At 36.2% G+C, this 27397-nt stretch overlaps 1 protein-coding gene across 6 annotated transcripts in view; it reads left to right on the forward strand.

The window, feature by feature from the left end:
- Nucleotides 1-3328: 3328 nt before the first annotated feature.
- The window catches only part of LOC106055870 (chondroitin sulfate N-acetylgalactosaminyltransferase 1-like), a 44012-nt gene continuing 19943 nt past the window's right edge, over nucleotides 3329-27397 (forward strand). For 3 of the 6 annotated variants that reach the window (XR_008776471.1, XR_008776470.1, XM_056019592.1), the window contains exon 1: nucleotides 3330-4291. The gene's annotated coding sequence lies outside the window, so the exon portion shown is untranslated. Of the gene's footprint in view, nucleotides 4292-14144; nucleotides 15725-19784; nucleotides 20033-27397 lie in introns of those variants that run through there. The other 3 variants (XM_056019594.1, XM_056019593.1, XM_056019595.1) reach the window with 3 other exon arrangements.

Here is a 27397-nt window from a genome sequence, read left to right on the forward strand (position 1 = left end):
AGTATATTTCGATCATTTAATAATAATAATAATCATGAAAAATAAGTTAATTTCTACAATGATAATAATAATAATAATAATATATAATAATAATGTGAAAGTAAGTTTATTTCTACTAGATCTATAATAATAATAATAATAATAATTTTTGTTGTTAATATTATTATAATAATGCGACAATGAATTTTGTTACCATCTAACAAATTTCGATATTGGCAATGCAATGAGTTATTACAAACAGTGGCGTAGCAAGGTACCCGTGGGCCCGGGTTCAAGAATATGTTGATACCCCTCTTCCGTATGACAAATAGTTTGTGTGTCAAAGAAATCCAGTAGTTTCGGTACTTTTACTAATAGACTTTCCAATGCAACTTCATGAGCACAGCTGACAGAATTATTTAAGACCATGTTTAAGTACTGTTTAGCACACTGAACATAATGCGCAAGCTGCCGCTTTGTTGAAACAATACCTGAAGGCAATTGTACTGTCCACTCATATTGAAAAACCATCATTGCCTTGGCATTGTAAGTAATTTAAAGAAAGTTGGTTATATTTTATTACTTTAGAATATTTGTTCAGTCAATCCCTAAGACTTCTGGTTCTCACAAATATGAAAACCTACAAATGACAAATTTCTATGTGTATAGTTCGTCATCGGAGTTCACAAAACATTTTCAGAAAAAAAAAGGAAATTTAATACAATTGTAATTCTCTTTGAGTGCTGTCAACCATGATAGAGAAAAATGAGCAGATTGGATCTCATTTAGTAGGCCTATTTTTGCTAAAATTGCATTGCACAGCAGGTCTATTATCTCGTTTTGAATCTGTGGGTTGAGGAAAGGGTTGTTTTTTTTTCCTTAAGAATTTATGTACTGCTTAGATTCTACATTGAAAACAAACACCATCGAAACTATCCGAACAACTTTCCAGTGCACATAGCAGACGACAAAGAAGCCATTCAAATGAAAGACAATATTCAATGATAAATGTAATTATCGCTCTATCTTTTAAAAAAATTCTTATAAATCTCCTCCACAATTTAATCACGATAAGTAGCTAAAAAGTGAACATCTTTAACGATTTCATACGAAACAGAATATTGTTTCATTTTCTTGTTTACTATCTAATTTTAAGTCTAAATCTAGATTTCTGGTAATAGAAAAATGAAAAAAAAAAAAAAAAGAAAAAAAAAAAACAATGTTGACTTTAAAATAAAAAGGAGAAAAAAGGTAATACTATCAAGGTTATAATTAATATAGAGGGGGGAAAAAGAAAGAATGGGAGTATGGGAGCCAAACGTCACCACCAACGCACCGTCACCACATCACAATCAACCTAATGCAAGTAGTTCCTTACAATGAAAACACGAGATAATGTTTTGAAGTTAATTAAAAAGTTTGATTTGACGTTTATGATATTTTAAGGAAACTTTTAAATTTTCTAACCATTTTTTTTTACAAAATTGTATTGTAGAGTAGGCCACAATTGGTCATTAGTCATGGAACCAGGCGATATGAAACCCCTACGCGCTATGCAATGCCTTATTTAGAGCTGAATAGGCCTTAATCTATTTGACATATGGGGCCCTATATAAGCCCAGACGTCCAGATATTGTATGTAACTATTAAATATTTCTTGTAGGCCCTAAGTTAGAGCTTATGTTGCATAGAGGTAAATACGTCCCTGGCCCTATGGTTGTTACACCATCGGGTGTTGGCCCCTAAATGGTCGTGGGCCATGGTTCATTGAACCCCTTCGCGCCATGGATGCTACGCCACTGATTACAAAGCTTATATCTACTTACACTGTCTTTTTTGGTAAAAAGTTTAAACACGTTATTTCTCCCTCACCTATTATCAGATCAAGTTGAAACTTTGCACAATTATTCATTGGTGCAAACAATACACAAATCCATAAAAGAAATTTAACAAATAAGTCAATTAATTACTGGTCACTAATTATTTTGTTTAATACTAACAAGGGAAATGAATCCTTCAGTAGCTTATTCACAGATAGGGTCTCCTTATTTTACTTCTCACATACCCGTTCTCGAATTAAGTTGAAATTTTTTATTTATAGGCTACCTAAAAAAAAAACATAAATCACTAAAAAAAAAAATTAACCAATCAGTCAATTGATTGTTAGTAATTAATAATTTTGTTTGTTTTCGAAAAATGGAAATAAATTCTACTTATCTTATGTATATAATTAAATTTTACTGCAAATACTGATTATATCAGCAAAAAAGGGCAGCAAAGATTACAATTACTAAGAAAACTGTCCTCGTTTAATGTTAGCGAAAAGGCCTTGACTATGTTTTATTACGCTCACATCTGCAATATTTTAAGTTTTAATACCACTGCCTGGTATGGCAATCTGAGCACTAAAAATAAAAATAAACTTTATAGAATCCTAAATGCTGCTGGTAAAATCATTGGCAAAAAACAAACCCCATTTGGGCAGTTGTTTGAGACAAACATCTATAAAAAAGCTAACAAGATCCTAGAAATAAAGAATTACCCATTGTGTCAGGATTTTGTGATTTTACCATCACAAAAGAGATACAAGACACCGATAGCAAAGACAAACAGACACAAACACTCTTTTGTTCCCCTGGCAATCAAATCATTAAACGAGAACAATCTGGCATAAATTTTGTCACATGTAAATTATGAGTGAGTCTGGTGTGAATATACATTTTTGGTTTCTTATAGTTATAATGTTTTTTGTTTGGTGTAATGCACAAATTGTAAGACACATTTCCATACGGCCAATAAAGATTATTATTATTATTATTATACAGACGTTACTTCAAAACAGAAGATGATTACGTCCTACGCGTCATGCATTCAGTCATGCATATTAACCAATGACTTAAATTCTGCGCAAGTCACTGGTTTTCTTGGCTAGCCCAGGCAACCCATTCCACTTGTTTCTTATATCCAGAAACCAACTATTTAAGTCATCTCTCTCTCTCTCTCTCTCTCTCTCTCTTTCTCTCTCTTGTTAGGCATAATATATATATATATATATATATATATATATATATATATATATATATATATATATATATATATATATACATTTTTTTCACGGCAGGCTCTAGCCCATCAATAAGCAGATTATTATGTCTGCAATATAACACAGTTTACACTTCAAAAATCTAAATTGTTGTTTTCAACGCATAGAAAAGTCTTTCTGTAGATTTAAAGGTAGGCCTACTACCGATGAATTGTTGAATAGTTGTAGGTAGGACTAGATAAATGCCACACATACTCAAGCGCTCACGTTACACCGAGGCACTGACAGCTATCAAACACAAGGGCACACAACTTTCGCGTAAAAAGCAAACATACAATAAATAGTTACTCACGCACACAAACACACACGCATGGTCCATGGTGGGTGTGTATGCGTGTGTGTGTGTGTGTGTGTGAGAGAGAGAGAGAGAGAGAGAGCGCGAAAATAATCTCCCCGTTCGACTTTTAATTGGTCATGACATTTGTTTTGATGTGTAGTTTCAACCCGAGTTCAAGCAGTACTGCTAGTGAGTTGAACCAAGTTCATGTGGTCATGTGTGAATGACTCTTATCAGTATTTTTGTTGAGACAGTTGGCTTTAGCTATGCCGTTTCTGATCTACACATTTAGTTAGAAGTCTACCCCTGCCTTAACATCAGACCTATTCGACTTTCATACGTCATTAAATATGTAAGATCGTCAGAAGCAGACAATATAGATCGAGGCGAACCCGCATCTCTCTTTCTTCCCCTCGCTCTCTCGTGCTCTTCTTCCTGCGAGTGCTCACCACACAAACCTCGCTTGCTTTTTTTTTTTTTTGTTGTGTTGTTTAGCGAATGTATATTACTTCCGTTCTACATTTACACACACACGCGCTATGTGCCTGGCTCAGAGAAGGCATGAAGCTCGTACATCAAATAACAAAACAACAACAACACAGCTAATAGGATTCAAATGGTGGATGTACACATGCCATTAAAACTAGACCATGTTCTAAATGAGCAATAGCCATTTCTAGATTCTAATTCTCAACGCTGTCAATGGCGATTTGTAAAAAAACCTTCTTCTACGTTGTGTGAGTGGTTACACTGAGAGATTTCTACCTTTGAAGGGATTATTTTGATGTAAATTATTTCGTATGATTTTAGGCGGAGCCGCTTCATGTAGTGGTGAAAAAAAATATTTATGACCATGCTTGTGTTAGTGTTTTAAACTGCTATATGATTGTATGATAGTGTCCTACAGCTATTTAGGACCTAAGCAGGGAGGGGTGAGTTGAGGTTTATATTCTTGGCATGGCATGCACAGCTCACATTAATGTTGAAACATTGTTAAGTATTTTCTTACTAATGATAGGGCCTATTGTGCATGTGTATTATCGTTTGTTAAAGAATGTAAATACAGCGATTAATTTCTAATGGCAAAGTAACTGAGCAGTAGATCTAAACTTGTTAAAAAGTTGTGAACTAAATAGATCCTACATGATTTGTAACGATTACAAACAACATCTGACGAGAATATTTAAAATAGGCTATAGATATGTATCAAGCGAAGGTGAAATTAAACAAATATAGCCGAAAAACAATGAAATTTCAAGATGAACAGATTAATATTATAATCTACCTTAGTTCAAACAATTATGAATGTACAAAACAAAGCTGTTAAGGAAATATAAATTACAGTTAAATCTACATTTTAAATCTAAATTAGAGAAAAATAACGTTGCATATTGGTCATATCCTTACTAACTAAAACATATATTTGACTTTGACTATCTTATTTAATCTTATATATTAAAGACTTTCCTTAGCTAAAATATGCCTAGCCCTAGATGACACCAAACACTTATCCATGTGTTAATCGGGTCGTCCATGTTAAAGACTCTATTACTATTTCAATATTTACATTTTAAAACCACGTTGTATTGATTTCATTTCGTTATTCATTACGAAAGGATGTTCGCAGAATCTATTATATATTTGTAAGATATCACTGACAGACACATTCATTGATCATGAGATCTCTAAAACGTATACGCATCAAAGTTCGTACACAGGTTCCTTTTACCTCCTAGGTGCTCACTTAGAACAGTTTTTGACAGATTCGCAACCTGACGTCCGATATTCGCAAAAAACCGCAAGCTCTATCAAACCTTTGTATTTTATTTTCGGTATTTCCCCAAAAGACGAAGTCTATATAGAAAGCATAATTAGGAATGTCTCACAAATTTGTATTTTTAAAAGCAACTTTTTATTTAGGGAAAACATAATAAGCCTTACGTCATTTCCGCTTCCTTTTAGACGCGGTCTAAATAAAATAAAAACCCCTCAAGTGGGGGCCCGGGGACATTTTCAAATTCTTCCCCTCCCCACCTCGTCCATCCTAGCTACGCCACTGATTGTCATTTCTCTACATTCAAAAGGAGTGAGATAAACGATTGCAATTAATAAAACCAAATTGATATTTCTTTTTATTTAGAGAGAGAGAGAGAGAGAGAGAGAGAAGGGACGTAAAATGCCATTGCAACAGATACACAAATCCACGGGCTTAAAAAGTGTGTTAGGTTGATCGTTAAAATGTGGCCCGTTTATTACTTTAAAAAAAAAACAAGAAGAGCGCGTGTTCCGGACATATAATTATCAATATAAAGCCTGGAAACAAATCAATGGGGATAACCGGTGTGTGCTGCTAGTATCCTATAAATGCTAAACAGTAAATAATTGTTTCGGATATTTATTCGTTGATACACCGGGGGGGGGGGGGGAATTGCGAAAGTACGCGTACCGGTCATGAAAGTTTCAATCCATCTTTTTATACGCACATACCCTTTGTTAGTGTCACACATATTATAGTGAAATTAATCGCATAAAGTACATCATTTATTAAGCATATGTTTCTCTCTCTTTTTTTTTTTTTTTGACCCATTTTTTAAATATTGTAATTTCTAATGATTCGCAAATAGGGCCGGATTTACTATAGGTAAAATTTGTTATAGCTGTTGGCCCACAAGAAATATTTAGCACATTATCCTCATATTTCAAATAGCCTTGCCAGCCAAGGTTCGTTTCAGGGGTGTAGCTAGGAATTTTCCATCATTTGGGATCCAGGGGCTTGACCTCTTTGGGGGCCCCTGCATTTTCTGTAATATTTACTTTTTAATACATTAAGGGGAGCCCCCTCAAGTGGGGGCCCGGGGAAATTTTCAAATTCTGCCCTCCTCCCCCACCCTAGCTACGCCACTGGTTCGTTTCGTGTCGAATAACGGCACTGATTGCCATGTCAGCCAGGAAGACACTAATTCTGGCTTATTTCAGTTGGTCACGCTTCTGCCGCTTGAAGTGGTTGGCTAAAAGCGTAATAAGTCATCCCGTCCCTCTCAAGTCTTTCAAAATAAACTTAGTAATTATAGGTATAGCTCTACATTGTCGTTTATTTTCGTAGCCAAAGTAAAGAGCTTATACAAATCTTATACAAGGGAGATAACATGGAAATTGTATTTAATTTTTTTTTTTTTTTTGAAATATTCAATGGAAAATTAAAATTACTTTAAAAACTGCTATTGTTTCAACGTCATATAGGCCTAAAAAATTACAAATATATTTCACAATTATAATAATTGATTTAAAAACTAAAGTGTACTTTACATAACTGATAACATTTCAAAGGACAAACAAAGAAACATAAATTAAAGAAGGCTATCTGAGTATAACCGATTATTGTAGCATAGATCAGAAATAGTGTTACTGCAGGAGGGTGTAATCTGACCTTATCATATCAAACAGACGTTACTTCAAAAAAGAAGATGATTACGTATTCCTAGGTCACTCTAGTTATACACGTAAATCAATTACTTAAATTTTGCCACGTCATTGGTTTTCCTGTCTGACTCAGGCTGCCCATTACATGCTCTAGGGAAGAAGAAGCATTAGTAAATTATATCTTTAAAAATTAGCTCCTGAAGTGCTAAAAAGTGCAAAACAGAAAATGTGCCCCACACCTGACACCATTATAAAACATACATGAGCAACACTTCCTTTATTATGTCCCACACCTGACACCATTATAAAACATACATGAGCAACACTTCCTTTATTATGTCCCACACCTGACACCATTATAAAACATACATGAGCAACACTTCCTTTATTATGTCCCACACCTGACACCATTATAAAACATACATTAGCAACACTTCCTTTATTATGGACACCGGATACACCAAACCTTGGTACTTATATTTTTTCCGCCTTAAATGAAAATCTCCAATCTGTGATCCTTCAGATGTACCTCGTCACAGATGACTCACGTGTCATGTGATATGATCTGAATGTACTGGTGCTGGTCAAAGCGTACATGGTTTTATCTTACAAGGAATGCCAACTTAGTTAACTCAAATTTTAAAAAATGTAAAAAAAAAAAAAAAAGAAAAACACAGCATAATAATGAAACAGGACTCGAGTTGTCAAGTGATTGAAGTTGTCATTTAGTTTGTAATCTATTGTTCATTTTTATATTTGATAAATTTTTATTTAAAAAATGACCCAGTTTTATGACAGCTAACTAGAGGTAGTAGTGTATTGGTCCTGACATAAGCATGAAAGGAATTCGCTCTACTTAATAATCTCAAGTAAATACAGACCATCGTAAGTCTATTGGCCAAGGTTCATATTTCGTCATTCAATTTTATTCATATATCCTAATGATGTTGTTTTTTTTAGCAACGGCGCTTGAGGGTCTTTAAGAAAACAAAAACGGAGAATATGTTTAGGTGTGCGTGTGTGAGAGAGAAATAAAGAGAGAGAGAGAGATGGCGCAGAAATAAGGTTTTTCACAGAGTTTAAATTTTTGTTTTTGCTCCTTCCCTATGCCAATTCCAATGTGACGCCCCTGAAGTCAGTGTTAAATTCAGTTTAAAGAAATGTTCTTTTTCAAGCAGCTTGAACGTTCTGTAGATCTAGAAGTCTCCGAAAATTCTGTGATAAATATTGACATTGGTAAGATATTTGTCATTTTAAAGCTTGAAAAGGATACATTTAGTTTATCTTTGAATCTATCTATCTATCTAAATCTCTCCGGTTATCAATCTATGAGTCTTTTTGTCCAATTTGTCTGTCTGACTTTATTTCTTTCAGATTACTTAGCTGTCGAAGTTTTGTTGATCTATCTATCATTTTTTAGCAAAGCTTCTTTTTTTTTTTCTAAAAAAAACCCCAACAATAACAAAACAACAACAACAAAAAAAAAAAAAAAAAAGGAAAGGAAAACTGGAAGGAAGCACGGGGTGACACATACCCTAGCCACGCCACTGCGACTCACTCAAAGTCATTATCTTATTGTACATTTGAGTTTCGTGTGCAGCTCGAAACCTATTAAACCACCGTTAACCAAAGATTTATGGCATTCCTGATTGCACATCCTCCCTTGCTATCAGTGGCACGAGCTAAGTGGCCACTACCAAATAATGCCGTTGACTCCACCTCTTTCTCTGGGAAACCTCAGTTCCTAGCAGGTCAGGGTCACCGGTAGTCAACATCAACAATCTGCGCTTACACTCTTCCATGAAGATAAAGAAACAGTTAATTGGCAATTGTTTCCTAACACACAATATCAATTACTTTAGCCTTTTTAGCCTTTGTAGATAAAATGCTTTTACCAGGCAAGTGTCAGGCTCTTAGAGAGTCCTGTAGGCCACGAAGACTGTTGCACAAAGTAAACGCTGCAGAGTAAACAAGGTTTTTAGAGATGGTCGTGAGAGAGAGCTGCCAACTATTTGTATAGCTGCGAATCTGTTTTATAAGTAAACTCTTGCACTTACAGATCGTCTACTTTAACTCACCCTGCAATCATTGGGAAACAGTCTGCCCGGGATATCGTTTTATTTCTGTTCAAGATTCGCATCTTTGGCAGATAATTAAAAATTACTTTTTTTTTTTTTTTTTTTTTGCTATCTGGCGTAAACAGTATAGGATAACCTATGCATTTTAACTGGTAAACGTTAATTTGGGTAGACCTTTTATAGCACCGCAGAATCAAATTGCTTATTTGAACTGTATATTTCACAAATCTCGACAAAATCTCTTCTTCTTCTTCTTCATCGTTCTCATTGTTATGTTGGAGTGTTCATATGACTAGACCAATACATGAGATGAACTGCGCAGTGGTTTCCAAATCAGGGAGCTCCCCATATAGTTTTCTTTCTATTGGGGTGATTTGGGGCCAATGTCTTATACGGGCTTCTTGGTAAAGAGAGCAGTTTTGGAGGACGTGGTCGGCATTTTCTGGTGATACTCCACATGGGCAGATTTCACTGGTTCCAATTTTGAGCTTCCGGTGCATGTGTTGTCGCATTCTGTTGTGTCCGGTCCTGAGTCGAAAGATTAGACGTTGGTCTTGTCGGGATAGCTTATAGTAAGCGTCATCTTTCTTGGGATTTGGATGGGAGCTCGTCCATTTCTCATTTATTTTATCTACAATTAATTTCTTCATTTCTTCTGAATAGAGTGCAGAGTTTACTTGTGAGTTTGTTCTCCCACTCTTTGCGAGTGTGTCAGCCTTCTCATTTCCTGCTAGTCTGTTTTCATATATCTATATATATTTATTTACGTTTTTCTTTTGTTTCCCATTATATCGCCCTCACATTTTCCCAGATCTTTTTCTAGGTAAAAGTATTTTATTATACAAAGATTTAAAAAAAAAAACAAGAGCTGATTACCGTGCTAATTTGAAAACCGCCAATGTCAATTATAATACCCGTATCTAGAGTCTACATCGGTTGGTCAATTTTAGTTTCCCTCTTTTTTTTTTTTTTTACAAGTAGTACATTTAAAAAAGAGGTCAAGGACACAACAGAGCAGACACACAATAAAAACGCCCTTCCTTTGAGTGAGTTCAAGTATTTGGCTGTAGACTTGACAAATAACTTGGACATTGTAGTAACACTTATGTTTTAATCATGAAGTCAAACTAGGTTACAATGACGGATTTTCATAAATGGAGTACCGCAAATTTTTTTCCAGGGTTATTAAAGTTTTGTGAAGAGGATATACGAAGGCAAAACTATAAATAGCTACATAAATAGCTCTATAAAAAGCTCGCGTATACTGATTACAGAATACTAAAGTATTGATTAGCTTTGTATTTAAAAAAAAAATCCCTTTTTTAGCCCTGTAGACTCAAATTTTTAAGGTCTTACCCTATTTTTTAGCCTACAAAGTAATTTTGATTACAAAGTTAAAATTTCTCCAAAAGAGAGTCTGTGACATTGTCTATGCCGTCTCTTTATGTCCAAACCACTCATAGACTTTCTCTTGTTCGTGCTGTCTTTACCAGTCCGTATATCGCTCGCACATTTATCCCTATCGCTTTTTTTTCTTTGTTTCTTTTAGAGAGTTAATTGGTAAAAACAAAATATCTTTTGAATGCTAACGAATCTTGACCAATCAAAGTGTAAACAAAGAGTACATTACTGAGACTAACGTGAGAACATTGCTGAGACTACTATGAATACGAAAATATAACGTTACACAGTTAGGGCAGTTAAACATGCTTTAAAATTACAACGGATATAAATATCACAATTAAACGAGAATCTTTTTTTTTTTCAGAAAATAAACATTCAAGTTGTGAATACATGAAAGGAAATTTTGAAATATCTCTCACCAGTAATTAATTCAAAAATACTTTATAATTAAAAACTAAAATATTAAAGTTATCAAAGCGACGTACACATATACACCTATAATCACACAGACATGTACACTCCCTCTCATAAACCTCGCTATGAAACATTTCTAACTAAATCACTCGTGTAACCAACACTTGCCAACTCGAGAAAGCGTTACCAGAAACCAAAAAGACATTTTTTTTTTCAAGTGCCAAAAATTAACCTAGCCGCATCTTGCAGCCTCACCTTTAGCTAAGGGAACGTGTTTTACCACAAAGAAGAGCTCCTTATTCATGTGTGAGTTCAAAGGTTAATCAAATGATAGATAACTCTTTCATGAACGATGTTTAAAGCAAGATGAAACCAGAGTTTTATATTATGTACAGATCTATGATGGTACGTTACTCTCCCCTCCCCCCTCCCAAATTATGAAAATTAAAACCTGGGCTCATTTATTTTCGTTTAAGTTCTGCATCAAAACTATGAAAAGCCTGTTTCAATCAAACAAAGAACACACAAATCAATGATATAATAATAAGTAAATATCGTTAATATAATTATTCCGGAATGGCAGACAGCGCTAGATTTATCAAAGAAAAGAAAATGAAAACAGTTTAAAAAATGATGAATTGTAATGTTTCTACTTTTTTTAAGGTTGTTTATAAGTAGGTCATTTTCTGCTTAAAAACTAGGTCATTTTCTGCTTAAAAATTAGGTCATTTTCTGCTTAAAAACTAGGTCATTTCCTTTGGTTTAAAAATTGTAAAGATAGTGTTAGGAAATTCGAGTGAATAAAAAAATGAAGACAATATCAGGGATGAAAAACTTGTTGAATCAATGATATTCCAGATGTTTGTGACGAGAATATATAGGGAGCAAAGAATCTTTTGAAATTTATATATATATATATATATATATAGACCTAAATATATTGTGTTATAATCAATTTAATTATAGACCAGCGTCTCCAAATATTCTAGTGTAGACTGAAGATGCATTTTGTTTCTGTTTTCTGATTCTGAAATCTGGAAACGGCTCGTCCAAACCAGTAGTTTAGTTCTTAGCACTTAGAGTTTCAGATTTTTTTTTTGGGGGGGGGGGGGGGGGGGTAAAAATCTTATGAAACTGGCAGACAATTTAGGATTTGAAAGTAAACGATTGAAGGTGAGCCTGCTATGAAGTGTGAAATGTGTGTGTGTGTGTGGGGGGGGGTAGCGAACCTTTCCTTCTCATTTATTCTTACACTCTTTCAAATAACCGTTCAGGATCAATAAATACTTATTTTAAATCAAGCCATCTCGGGAGTTAAATTTCAAATATTGTTTCGTTAGACTTTTGTTTTTCATGGAACGAAAGGAAAAGAATAAGCGTATGTAAATTTATTATGAAGTTGGATTGTGGGAATTCTGAAGCTATGTTTGGAGGGTTTAAAAAAATGGAGTGTGTGGGTGGGTGAATAAATATCGAGAACAGCAAAGTGGTGCAGGTATATGCATGTGTATCCAAAAGGAAGTTATGGCCTTCATTCATGTAATAGGTTTCACATTTCTTTACTTGAGTCAGCCTCACAGAGTCACTGTGACAATTTAGTGATGAAACATTTTCCCCAGCGAATTTTGTGAATTTTGTGGTTTTTAGTTCAAGTTTTTGAAAATATTTCCTCGAAGGTTGTACCATTTTGAAACTTGTGATATTAACGTTTGTGTATTAATCCACTTTTGGGTAGCCTACAAAAAAAAAAAAAAAAGAAACAGTGTAAAAGGGGACGAATAAAGCCGGAAGCTACGACTGTAGCCAGAGTGTACATTTTGTTTTTACTTGCCGTCTGCTCTTGATGCTAAGGTTAATAGATATTTACAATTTGTACCCTCCCCTACGGCGTGCATTTCGTGAGTGAGCACCTGCGTATCTGTGTGTGTGTGGAGGATGTAATGGTCTAGGCTGCTTGTATTTGAATGCCTATCAAGACATCAGGATATCAAAAGCTACTCCGAGAAAGATATTGACATTTTCCTCCATGCATTTACTATCAATTGGATGTTTACTTTGTGTGAATAGGTCATCCATTTATAACGTCCTCACTGTTGGGGTGGGGGGGGGTAGAGTTTAGTTGGGGTTGCGAATGCAACTATATTTTTAATTATAATAAAAAAAATATTTTAAATTATAAAAACGTTTCCCCTTTCAGACCTTGAGATCTATGGGACAGATGATGTAAAGGTCATCTGTTTCTGTGGCCCTCGGTTAACGAGGATGTCATGTAGCCAGCACGACGACCAACCGCCTAACGACCAAAGATCCCTAAATTAAAAATCCCAGTCTTATCCAGGATTCGAACCCGAGACCCCCGGTTCTGAAGCCAAGCGCTCTTCCGCTCAGCCACCGCGCCTCCATATTTTTAATTATGATAAGCAATAATAAAGTAAATTATTGCAGGCAATGTAGTTTGACGAGAACACAGCATACTTGGTCGGTTGGCCAATCGTTATTGTAGACCTACGATGTCACAACCTGTAGGTAGTTTAGACGTTTGAATTGGCAACGAACTATTGGTGTAAACTGCCCACAAGCTGCCACGTCGCAGGCCAGTGTTTAGGCCTACTCTAACGATTGGCCTCGGTTGAGCTTAAGTCGAATGTTGTGACTTGATTATGTTCAGTTCAACGTCACTCACAAAAATTTAACACACACTTACATTTTATATGTATTACTGTATTCTGCGCCAATGTTAGAATTCGATCTAGATAATTTATCAGAAAATCAATGGCAGACGTATATCAGTGATGTCCAGACTAAGGCCTGCTGACCACATCCGGCCCTTCAAGCAGTGCTATCCAGCCTCTTCTGTCTACCGTGCACAATGAAGCAGCTGAGGATAGAGTCCATTAAACCTAATCAATGGGCAACTTGATTAAATGGAAATGAGAGAGAGAGAGAGAGAGAAAGAGAGAGAGAAAGGGATTGTAAAGTAAAGTTCCCCTTTCAGACCTTGTGATCTTTAGGGCAGATGATGTAAAGGTCATCTGTTATTGTGGCCTACGGTCAACAAGGGTGTCATGTGGCCAGCACAACGACCAACCGCCTTACTTTTCCCAAGCTAATGTTAGGTACCCATTAGAGCTGGGTGGACTCAGAGGCGCCAAAAGATCCCGAAATTAAAAATTCCAGTCTTCACCAGGATTCGAACCCGGGACTTTCGCTTTGGAAGCCAAGCGCTTTACAGCTGGGAGAGAGAAAAATAAGGATAGCGGGAGGGAAGCCGAGATGCAAGGAGAAAGGAAGAGAGTGGAGGAGGGAGATAGGGAGAGAGAAAGTGAGGGATGGAAAGAGAGGGAGAGAAAGATGGAGAGAAGGAGGGAGGTAGAGATGGAGAGAGGGTGAGGAGGGATAGAGAGAGAGGAAGGGAGGGAAAGAGTGAATGAGAGAAAGGGAGAGGGAGGGTAGAGAATGAAGGCGGGAGAGGAAATTGGTTGGAAAGGGCAGCAATAGGGAGAGGGAGGGAGAAAGTAAAAAAAAAAAGAAGGGAGGGAGGGAGAGATGGAGAAAGAGAGCGTGGAAAAGGAGAGTGAAGGATGGAGGAAGGAAGGTAGAGGTGGAGGAAGAGATGGAAGGAGGAATGGAGAGAGTGAAGGAGAGAGCGAAAGATGAAGGCAGAGAGAGAGAGGTAGGGAAAGACAGGGAGTGAAGGATGGAGGGAGAGAGGTAGAGAGAGGGAGAGTTTGGGGAAGGGAGGAAGAGAAGGAGAGAAAGACCGGAAAACAGTGGCGTAGCAAGGTACGCATGGGCCCGGGTTCAGGAATATGTTGATGGGTCCCCCTCCCCCATAAAACAAATTTAGTGTGTGACAAAATCTAAAAGTCTGTATCTATCAGTACATTTACCAAAAGACATTCCAATGCAAGTAAGTAATAATGTCATTTTGTTTGATCAGCTATTATTCCGTACAACTAATAGCGTCATAAAATCCAACTAATTAAATGTTTTAGTAGTTATTTTTTCACATTATACAAATTTACATTCGAAAAACACAGCTTTGATAAAACTATAATCTAGTACTATGTCTATCAGTTAACAGTAATTAGGTTCAACATTTATTTACTAGAATTTCAGTATTCTTGCCTTTTTTGCAAGTTTAATAGAAAGAAGAGCATGTGAAGCCTACCTGATCTGTCTTAAGAATGACCGCTCTGCTGAACAACTGTTACACTACAGGCAAAATAACTGGGGATTAACGACTGCAACATGTTAACAATTTTTTTTAATGAAATCTGTAATTGATAAACAACGACCGCGATAGTTCAGTAAAATACATTGATTTTGAAACTCATCTCTGCATCTTGAATTTTCTCCTCACACAAGTCAGTGGTAAGCTCATCACTTTTGTCTTTGAACTTTCCCCCAATCTCTTGGAGCGAAAAACTGGATCAACAGCTTAAGATGGAATCAATCCAGCAGCCTCCTTTCTTACACTCTTAAAGCCAGCATAGATAGAATCAATCCAGCAGCCTCATTTCTTACACTCTTAAAGCCAGTATAGATAGAATCAATCCAGCAGCCTCATTTCTTACACTCTCAAAACCAGTATAGATCTTTTCCAGCTGACACAAGACTATGTTGATGGGCCCCTTCCCCCATAAAATAAATGTAGTGTGTCTTCTTGCTGCTCATATTCCAATATTTTTGACACAAAGTTACAATTTCTCACCAGACAATAAGCAGAACAATAACTTGGCATGTTTTTAATTTCTCTTACGATTCTATGCGTTCTGTTTCCTTTAGGGAACACCATTCCTTGATGACCACTAGCAGAGAACAGTTTGTGAGTCTTCTATAAACTATGCTTTCCCTATTGCTCTATTGGATTCAGAAGCGGCCATCTTGATATACTGGAAGCAAAAATACTCATAAAGTGTTGTACTAAGTATACAAATCTCCAACTTCTTGAACACTTGACGGAGCCAGTTAAGACCAATTTAAGTTGTGGTTAGCGCAGTGAACAAAATGCGCAAGATAATGCATTTGCTGAAGAAATGCCTGAAGGTAATTGTACTATCCACTCTTACGGAAAGTACCATCATATCATGGCCTCGCAGTTTATTAAAAGTTGAATTGTGATTTCCTATTACTTGGAGTATTTGTTCTGCAGACTTCAGGTTCTCACACAAAAAAATATGGAAGTAACTCTCTGGTTGCTTTTTTTAAAATTCCGTCATCGGCGGTCACTAAAAAAATAAAACCTGAAATGATGCTAGTCGGCAATTACAAAAGTACAAAAGGGTTTTTTTTTTTCTCACTTTGCCCCAGGGCTCACGTAGGCCCTAATTGATCATGGTCCATGGGTCCTAGTGCAATGATCGCTCTACTTGCAATTGTTGCTACTCCAAGGACCCCTAATGGTCGTTTTGCCCGTGTTCATTGAACGCCATGGATGCTACGCCCCTGCGTGAAAAGGCGAAAAACAAAAAGGGAACGAGAGAGGCCAAAACAAAGTGAGACGTAAAAAAAACAACTATTTATTTCCAATTCAAACACACTGTGTTGACCATAACATTAGGAAAAGTGCTTGCACTTGCGCTAAGAAAATAGAAAGATTTAAAGTACTTGCCTAAATAGACCTGCCACAGGCAAGTGCTGGCATCAGTCTGACTTACAATGTAAGCAATCATAACTACCAGCTCCTTCCAATCTTAATAGCACCATCAGCAGAGCCGCACAGCTAGTACGGGCCATAGCCAAAGAGCAAGATTTATTTCCCTTATCACACACTGGCTAGCACTTATCTCCCTTGCCAAAAGCCAGCCATCATATTACAGTTCGAAAAAGGGGGTGGGGGGCTTGAAACCAATAGCACAGCAAAGCGCGCGTGACTTTTGTCGATGATGTCCGAAAGTAGAAAGAGTCTAGTTTGCTGCACATGTCCCTCCCCCTCCAAAATGACTTCTTAAGCGCTACCCTTTACACAAAAGCTAGAAACATTTAAATCCTATAAGTTTTGACATTAGTTTGGGTAAAATAAAGGCGGTTGGTCGTTGTGTTGGTCACATGATAACTCGTTAACCGTGAGCCACAAAAACAGATGGCTTTTATTGTATTTGCTCTATAGAGTCTGAGAAGGGAATTTTACATATTTTTTTTTACAGAAGTTGTTTCGTGGTGGCTGAGTGTGAAAAACCAAACAAAGCATTAGGGTTTATTAAAAGGACTTGTATATATATCAAACAAGAACATGCAAGTACAATGCTATTTAACCATTGTTAGGCCATTGTTAGAATATACATCTTCTCTGTTTGGGACCCCTCAACTCAGGAAAGAAACAACACTATTACAAACGCAAACTAGAGCAGTGAGATTCATAACAAACGAATATTCATATTTGAATAGTGTAATACCTTTAGTAAAATCATTAAAATTCGAGCTTGATCCAGACAGGCCCTACCTCAGGATGGATGTCCAACAATCTCAATGTTCTTTCTCCTTTCTAAAAAGCATCTGCTGCAAACAATTTGAAACTTGTCTTTTCGGCGTGTTTCTCTTTATATTTTATGTTCAATTCTCTGAACCTTGCGACGGAGATCTGAAGTTTAAATTGACGACAGATATATTCTCTTCGTTCGTCTCTAGCGCTGAATGTTTTCTGCTTTTTAGAACATCAAGTCAACAGACAATTAGAAATGTTTATCTATGGCGGACTACGTATAAATAGCTCGCTGTTTTAGTATATCCGGTGTGCAGACTATACGAAGTGCTGATAAGCTAGGTGTTTTTTTTTAAATATATGATAATTTGTCTGCAGTGTTTAGCATTACAGTATCAATTGGTTTAAAGCTCTTCCGTTTGTAGCTCATTTAAAAATATTGTTATTCGCGACGCAAAAGGGTTAACTGTGTGTGATCAGCTGACATATGTGACACAGGCCAGTAATACAGTTTAGCGTGCTATATTGAAGGGCAAGGGGCAGTACTGGCATGAACTTTGCACGTGAATAGCGCCCGTGTTATGGTCATCTCTGCGCAGACCAGAGACACAGTGTGTAGAAAAGCGGCAGTTCAAGACCGGAGAGCGTTGAGACCGGGACTGTTAGTCAGCCATGAAGTCGGTCCTGGTGCAGTCCTCCAGTGAAACGTACGAGTCCAGGAAGAGACAGTAGAGTTCATGAGTTTAGTACAGTGATATACCGTCTAACCTTGTAGTAGTAGATTGTGTTGCCAATTGTGTCATATTGGCTGTTTTATTTGACCCTTATCAAAGTTTACCTTACCTTACCAGATTATTTGGAGCCTTGTTGTAAAGTTCTTGATGTGTTGATGTGTTGTGTTGTGTTTAGCAGTGTTTACAGAAGGCCTGATTAGGAGGAGAGATCGTAACAATGTATGAAATTGTATCATTAAAATTCAATTTAGCGTTCTTCTTATTGTTGAATTTATTGTGAAACTCCCCAATAGGCTAGTAATAACCAGTTTGTTTATAACGAGGGTACAATTGAATGATCCTTTTTAAATTCACGGGAAATCTCTTTCAGCAATCAAAATACAGTAAGAGAGAGAGAAAAGAAGAGAAAGCAATAGGAAAAATGTGGGGACAATATATACAGGAATAAAAAGAAAAAACATGCAAGCAATATGAAGAGAGGAAGATTGGTAGAACTATTCAAATAAATAAACAAAATAAACAGTCAAGGACGCCATATTGAAAGTTCACTGCCAACTAAATAATAAAAAAAAATTATTTAAAAACTTTAAAAAAAAGCTTATATTTAGTATAGTTATATCAATTAGTTTGGATTAGTCATGTAACTAAATTTGTAATAGAGATAGACTAACAATAATAAATCTGTGCGATTGGAAATAATTTTTCACCAATTGTTTTTGTTTAGCGCAATTTCATGCTTTTACCTTTCCCAATACTCCTATCTCTTGTCTGGACCAGTTGGAGAAGGGGGGGGGGGAGAGGAGCAAGAAGGGGGATATCTTGGTTATCGCTTTTTACATGCATTTATAAAAAAAAGTAAGCCAGCTGAATTCAAACTCGAGGGCAAAATCCGCCTCAGAATGTCAGATACTATTATTTACAGTTTTGGCTCCGTGAAAGAAATCTCATAGAAGTCCATGTACTTTATAGATTTTAAAATTCATATAAAATGTTCAACCTAAAATAAACACTGACTACTAAATAAAAGACATTAAAAAGTGAGTACAAGAAAAATTCTCACACTTTTAGAAACAAAATTATATAATTCTGATGTTAATTCCAAACTTTCGCTAAATTAAAAAAAAAAACTATTTTTATTTTACGAAGTTATATAAAAAAGTGAGGTGAACTATGTAATAGATGAGGAGTAACACTAGCTGGATATAATCAAGGAATGGATTATGTTTTCAAAAAACTATGTATGTTTATATAATTAAGAAAAGAAAAAGAGACATGGCCAAGTCACAATAACCTGTTGTGCCTCGTTTTCAGCAGGAGCGTGAGATAGTGAGATAGACATTGCATAGCATTAAAGAACAACTCATTAAGGAAGCATGAAACAAAACAGTTTGAAGCCTTAACTGGGGTGTGCGCGCGCGCGCGCGTTTGTGTGTGTGTGTGTGTGTGTGTGTGTGTGTGAGACTATTATATCCATTTTATCACTACATACGGTGAAAGTACTTTATACTTAAAAAATTTGGAAGCCATTGCTTGTAGCACCACAATAACTATATTTTTAACTTTTTACACATCGGTACAGACCTTTTTGGTCCCCATTGTAATATTATATTTGAGAAGCACTGATAAAAAAAGTACAAAGAAAGCCATTGAGAAGCACTGGCACAGGTTTTAAAAGAAAGTCATCGAGAAGCACTGACCTATAAGTTTTAAATGAAATACCTTGATAAGCACTGGCATAGGTCTTAAAAGAATACCTTTCAGAAGCACTGACATAGGTTTTAAAAAGAATATCTTTGAGAATCACTGACAAAGGGCTTAAAACAAAGCCATTGAGAAGCACTGGCCTAAGTCTTAAAAGAAAGCCTTTCAGAAGCACTGGCCTAGTTCTAAAAGAAAGCTAGTTTTTGTTATGGTCTGCATGTGAGCTGTATTTATCTCTTTGCTTTTCCAGGTCATGGGCGTGAACACAAAATATTCAAGGGTCATGAGGGCAGATCTCTATCCTAGAGCAGGGAGTTCAAGTCTACTGTTTGACACTGACCATATGCCTTTCTGACATCGTATTCTAGCCTTGCATAAATATGGCCGCAGGGCGATGTGACATCATTTCAACTACTAACAGAAATGGCTTAGTTTGACAGAGGCTGTGGGATGGCCCGCACGAAATGATAGTAACATACAATATTCTACGGGACTCTGGTACTATATGACCCTTTTTTTTTTCTTTTTTTTTTTCATTGTCTATTTCGATGGTATAAAGTCATACCTGTTTATACTGTAGTACTCGTTGGTATGTAAGCTGATTTTACTTTAGAGTCAATTGGTAGAAATGTTACAAAAGTTGTTTTTTTAAACACCATCATGCGTAATGAATAAAACAACTTTTATCAACAAACATTAATCGCAGCTATTGAGCCTATGAAAAAAACCCAATTACTTATATAATTAGATGTAATAAATTAATATTGTTTGATGTAGAAAAGGAAATAAATCGTACATTATTAAGATATACGATGGTACATCTGCAGTTCTTTCCCTCACATAAGCTTTTTTTAAAAATGTATCTTTTTTATTTTGCTTGTTTCAAATGAAAAATAATGTTGCTACTTGCAGAGCTCAACGACAATAAGATTGTGTCCTATAGTCTGGGTCTACCAACATGTAGTGTTCAAAAAGGTCGAGTTTATTTCTAGGCTTTATTCTCGTCATTTCGCTTCTATTTTCTGATTCTATAGTTAATAGCATTCAACTTGTTCCAGTAACTTTCTAATTGTCATGCATTTTTTAGTAAAGTCTAAACCCTAGCTGTGAGCTGAGCAGGCTCTAGTGGAGTTTCTAGGCATCCCTGTTTTAGTGCAAGGGAGAGGAATCATGGGGGCGAGGGCAAGACTTCCAGATTTTCGATCGTCATTAGAGCTGAGACTACGTCTTTTGAAACCCTAACCCAGGAGTGGGAAAAGCCATTAGAATGTCACTTCCACCGACCTGAATGGAGGCAGTCTTTCTTTCTGAATGGCTTCCAAGCAACTGCAAATCTATTTCTTCTGAGGCCTCTAAACATTTGACACTCAGGCTAGAGGGTGAATACGAAGGCTCAGCAGCGCAGCTTTCATTTTCCTTCTCTATACTACATCTGGCGTTTGGGTGTCCATCCCTTTGGGAACGGTGTGAGGAATTGGACAGACTGCCGAGACTTTATTTCATCCCTGCCGGTGCAATTAACTTGGTTCCATTTGCACCCCCAAACTGGAGTTCTGCTTCGCTTTCACATTGGCCCATATTAGTCTTTGTATTCTTATGTCTGTTCTAAGAAACGTTTCCACCCAGACGTCACTTTGAAACTGACAAGCGTTGTCCAAGAAAAGCAAATCCACGTAAAGACCACCTAAAATTTAGATGGACTTGGTGAGGGGCGAGGCCCCAAATTGGGACTTTAGAAAGAGCACTATTTATATTTATGTATAATATTTACTTTTTTTTCGACAGCGAGGGGCCCATCAGACTTGGATTTGGTGATTGCTTCTCCTCAGGGCCCCTTGCGCAGGCTCTAAATATTCCTAAGAGTAGATAAATCTCTACCTAGTAGACCTACTAATGATACTCCCGTACTAAGGCGTAACTTATAAATGCAGCATTGTGTCTATACCATATACAAATGGTAAATCCCTTACCAGGGGAAGGTTATAAAATCTAATAACGAATAAAGGTGATTTAGTTAGCCTTTTATAATGCGATCTAAAGAAGATAACTCTCCGGGATAACTCACAACTATCACACTTGGGGGTAACTCTCTCACACACAGCGGAGGCTAGCACCAAGAGTTAAAGTTCTTGAAATAGTGAGGGAAGTCACCTCTTGACAAATGTTTATTGCCGAAAGTTCAAAGAGGCTGTGTATGTGGGATGGGGGGATGGGGTGAAAAAGAAGGGGGGGAAATGGAAGGTAGCCAGTAGGAAAGGGGATGGGGGAAACAAGGTGTAGGCTGGAAGTGAGCATTGTCTTTCAGGTTTCAAATGATACAGGCGGACAGATAGGTCCTGGATGGTGCCACCTTCACGGCAGCCACGCCCTGCTCCCACTAGCAATGTTTGTTTAGTTTAAGATTAACCCTGCCGTCTGCTGGGGTGGTGGCGTATACATCACGTGGTTACCTTCATCTCAGTTGAAAGAAAACATGTTTTGTTGTAGTCAGAAGCTACAAGTTATTATAAGGCAAATTGATTAGAAAGAATCTTTTTATATAGGTGCTTGATCTTTTCTAATGTAACTTTTAAGGACTAAAGGGGTATACAAGGTTGTGTCAGTGCATCGGAATTAAAAGTTTCAATAATAATTCATGCGTGGGAAATAAAAGTTTGTCTACATTTGCTCTAGATCTAAATTGGCTTCTCCCTACAGTCCAATGGGTCATCCATAATGAAATTATTGTCAAGTGTAATTAATACTAAATAGACTTTTTAAAATTCATATCAGACACTACAAATAATAAATACATACTTTAGATACACATTAATGAAAGGAAGATTATGTTTTACTTTCTCTTGGGGGGTGGTCCTATGCAAAATAAATATTGCTGATATAATTCTTAGTTTCCATAAGTTCATGGATGGACGAGTTCAAATGTATTTAAGTGTACACATAACAAAATCTAACAATGTTAATATACATAATACTTAAAATGTGTAATTGAAATACCTATATAGTAGTACCCCTCCCCCAAAAAGCAACCCCCACTGTGAAGGTAATCTTAGTGGCAGGTTGAGTTGTTGGCATCAAATGAATCAATTTACCTTACTGCCAATCACATCTAGAATCTAGTCTCAAGAAAACACAAAAGAACAGCGAATAGAAAAAAAAATGTTTAGGAATGAAAGTCCAACAACCGAGAATCTCTAATAAGATGTATCTGGTTTAGTCTGACATTCAGCAGTCCAACAACCGAGAATCTCAACTAAGATGTATCTGGTTTAGTCTGACATTCAGCAGTCCAACAACCGAGAATCTCAACTAAGATGTATCTGGTTTGGTCTGACATTCAGCAGTCCAACAACCGAGAATTTCAACTAAGATGTATCTGGTTTAGTCTGACATTCAGCAGTCCAACAACCGAGAATCTCAAATAAGATGTATCTGGTTTAGTCTAACATTCAGCAGGCAATGTGCTGATAGGGAGCAGTCTTAAGTTGTGACTAAAATAGATCGTTATAAATGAGGTGACAGAAAAAACTACACTGCCCAGGTTTTAAAACGGTCTTAGTAATTTTCGCTAACATCGAATGTATGAACTGTATTGAGAATGTTTAATTTGCTTTATTATTAATGTTTTTATTTTTTACGCGTAATTTAATCTCGCTTGCTCAATCTGCTTCATCCCACACAACTGACAATTGTATAAAGTGATTCTTACAATTGTACAAGCTTGATATAGTGATTCCTTTTGAACTCAACTGCGGTGCCTAAAAATGAGTTACTATTAAACTATTAAACGCTATTGAAGTAATCTTTTGATCTTCGCTCCTGTGCATTGATGACCTGGGTCGGTACATTCAATACGGCGGAATAGGACTGAAGACCATAAGCTGGTGGAATTAAAAATTTTACAACAAGAAACAGTATGAAAAGTAATCTTTTATAGCAAGCGTTGTTTGCTAGGTTGTTTTGTTAGGTTTGATACCTACAAAAAATGGCGGACCGTTGAGAAGTGTGTCAAAGAACCCAATTATATTCCAATATTCATGATAGACGCAAAAAAAAAAAAAAAAAAGAGGTGGAGTCTATCTGGATGGTATTTACTCTTACATAATATAATCCCCTAAGCCAACGTCGTATGCTAAGAGACTAAAGAAATATTTAAAAATACTATTTTAAAAAAAACTTATATAAGGGGAATAACTCCACATCGACACCATATATCTCAATACTGTAGGAAGTATTTCCCTTTTCAATATTAAACAACATTAATTAATTAACATTATTTTATTGCATAATTGTTACTTTTTTGATTGATTTATGTGTTGTCTATGACAATAAATAATTGTGTAAGGTTTCAACTTGATCCGAGAATGGGAAGTGGGCGAAATAACGTGTTCTAAATTTGTACCAGCCAGAGTGAGTTTTTATAAGCTTTGTAAAAAGGGAGTGGAATTAAGGGCCATAAAAAAAGCTTTGCTTCTTAGCACTCCCCCCTCGCTATCGGCATGTGATGTCTTTCTGTCCGTTGCCATTTTAGATCTTTACAAAAAAAGCCTGAAAGATACTGCGCTAACAATAAGTAGTGCTAATTTATTTTTGTAGTATTTGGGTCAATAACAGTAGCCTTGATCTTTTTGGTCTATAACTCAAGACTTGAACGTGTATATTTAAGACTAGATGTTGATGAATTGTTTCGCACCTCGATCGACGTTGACAAAGCCTGCCATTCTGTGCTCAAGCGACTCATGAAGATCTATTTGTTTGCGTCGTAAACATTTGCCAAGTGCATATTTTTAGTCCCGTTAGCTCTGTTTCCTACTGCAGAAACAAAACCTTCCGCTTTGGAATATAGATGTAATTGTTGATTTTGGTACTATTTTGGTTATTATTTCCATTATTTACCAATACAGAACACGCTGTAAACATTTTTCAAAGCAGACCAAATACTGAGAACTTTTGGACTTTTTCTGTTGGCGTAGTAATCTACACACCAAAATGTGCACGGGCCGTTACGAGCCTGTCTGAAATATGTATGAGCCTTATTAGATAAGGTCAAGTTACAATAACGATAACTCCAGACAAGAAGAAAACTTTTGCTGAACTCATTGTGTTAGCGAATAAAAAACAAAACAAGGTAGAGAGGGAGGAACTGGGCAGCACGTCTCCAGGGTACACACACACACACACATATAGATATTACGTGGAATGGAGAAGATCAGATGATTAGAATACACACAAACTTATGGGCACAAACTGGTACAATAGAGGGGGGGGGGAGCAAAGGAAAATATAACTAATGCTGGAGTGGTAGGTTTCAGTGTTTGTATTGTTTGCTCCTAAATTGGTTTGAAACTATGTATTGTCAAACTTTTATTTATAAGAATAAAAGTTGTGAGTATCTGGTGTCCGTTAGGGTTTGCGTATTTGTAAAACAGCTGAAAGTTCGTTCTACAAGAATTTGATTTGGTTTCTTTTCCTGTTTTGTTATTTTAAAAATCTAATATCTATTGGAAAATATCAAACATGGAGGGAATACTAAAAATAGCTATTTGGTGTATCTGGTGTATTAAACACAAAGTGTTGATAAGCTTTGTTTTTAAAAAGGTCTATGATTATTTATGTGCATCTTTTAGCACTGCAGAAGTCAAATTGTATCGCATTTTCTAGGCTCTCACGTTTATAGCACAAAATCATTTCAATAAGGAGAAAGCACTAGACTTTCATGCTACGACTATATATCGGTAATAAGGCACTAAAGCAGAGTCGGGGCAGGGACGGGCTGAGACGCCTTAAAAATGGAAAAAGGACTGTTTTTTTTTCTTTTAGTTGGCAGTAGTGAAGCTTAATCTAGAGTCCTTGACATTATTTAGTTTATTATAAAAATCTCTAATGCAACGTATAATATTCAACTTCGTATTAATGTTTGAAAAATTTTCAATAGTAACATTAATTAATTTTTAAAATATTTGTAAAAATACTTTACTTTTAATTTGGAGTACCTTTTCTAAATTAGCAATTATATTTCGACGAAATTGCATTAATTATTTTACAAAATTTAATAATAATAAAACATGACAATATTCCAATGATAGGTCTTTAGATCTAAAGTTAGAAGATGATGCGCAGAATTTTCCTGAACATTAATTGATTCAACTCTTGAATGAATACGTCCTTACATTCGGAAATTCCCGAACGCGATAGTCCTTTCAAGAACACGATAGTCCTTTCAAAGCCGATGTTGGATCATACCTAGACCTAGGTTTAGTTCTCCAGCCTAATTTAAATTTATTTCCTTTTTTACTTGACAATTAGATACTAGTAATGGTCAAACTACTAGATCTACATAATTTTGACATCAATTCGTTTTGATACTGTTTAAATGACAATACCTCATTTATAGTTGAATTCATGTTTAAACCATAATATATGAAGGATATAATTAAAAAGCAGGAAAATATGACTTATCAGTTAACAACAACAAAAAAATCCGGACATTTTCACATTGAACAATGCCTGCCCTACGAAAGATGTGACTTCAAAAGGTGGACGTCCTCATTTTGTCGGACAGCTGGTAACACTCAAAGCAACAACCAATGGTTATTATGACCGCTATTTAATTATTCCATAAAATAGAGCCCAATATCGGTTTTTCGAAAAACAAACGTGTTGCTTGATTAAGTCAATCAAATTGTCAACGATATTGATTCTACGATGTCATGCAGGCAAATGTCTTGTGATCTGGGACACGATGACCTCTACATTTAAAAAAAAAATGAAACCAAGCGAATCACTGGATTGAGATTATCTTTGCTTTGCGTTGACCAATATAAAAGCGTAGTTTATGCCAATTTATTTACATGTTTGTTGATATAGACTTATATTTCAAATCCTTAAAAGTCAACAGTAATTACCACTTATAATTGTAAACTATAATTGGTTTCTAATGACCACTACATTATCATAATGATCACTTAGAATATTTGTATACACATTGTATTAGGATGCAACAGGCAAAGTAACAGAAAGGACTCTAAGTGCGTACGTTACAGAATCTATCCATATGTTATCGAAGGCTGTTCTGTGGCAAGTGCTACGACCATTCCCTTTGACTCTCTTTCTTTTGAACGGAACTGATGCCAACTTTCAATTAACGCTGTTGGATTAAATAATGTCATTTGATCTTGAAGATTGGAATCTCCGCATGGACCTACAGTTAACAGCTCAACCACTCTGCTCGGCTTATCATCCCTTGAAATTGTAAATTTGAATAGCTAAGACAGTTTACACATGTTTTATGTAGTGCGAGTTCTCATGTCATCTGCTTCTCACCTCGTTTTGACTTGTTTCGTCACAAACGCATAGGTCTTATGTAAACTTTCTTCCTGGAAGAGTTCAATGTTTTGTGAAAAGTAATCCACCGCCAGGTGGAGCTTATCCTCTTGAACTTGGCCATGTATCTTCTGCTTGATAGACACCGTCAGTCTAGTGTTAATTCGTGCTTACTGACAACATTTCATAGTTTGCATGGCTGGCTTGAGCAGAGCGCCTGCTGCAATTATTCTTTACCCCAGCACAGGGGTGGGCAACCTTTTCTACCGAGGGCCGCATTAAAAAAAGGGGGGGGAAGAGGGGGGAATATATATGAACTAATTTTACGAACGATTTTTTCAGATTCAGATTTTGTTCACAAAATTTCACCACAAATGTATAGTAGTACTTAATATAAAGTATATATCTGTTTAGTCTCAAGCATATTTTTTCCTGAATCTTGGAACTAGTTAACGTGTTTTTCTTGTGACTGTTGTGAATTACAGTCAATCATCATCGATCTGTTCTAACACTTGATAATTTTCAAACAAAAAAAAAGATTTT

Source organism: Biomphalaria glabrata, chromosome 2, assembly GCF_947242115.1.
Source record: "Biomphalaria glabrata chromosome 2, xgBioGlab47.1, whole genome shotgun sequence".
In the NCBI taxonomy this organism is placed as follows: Eukaryota; Metazoa; Mollusca; class Gastropoda; family Planorbidae; genus Biomphalaria; species Biomphalaria glabrata.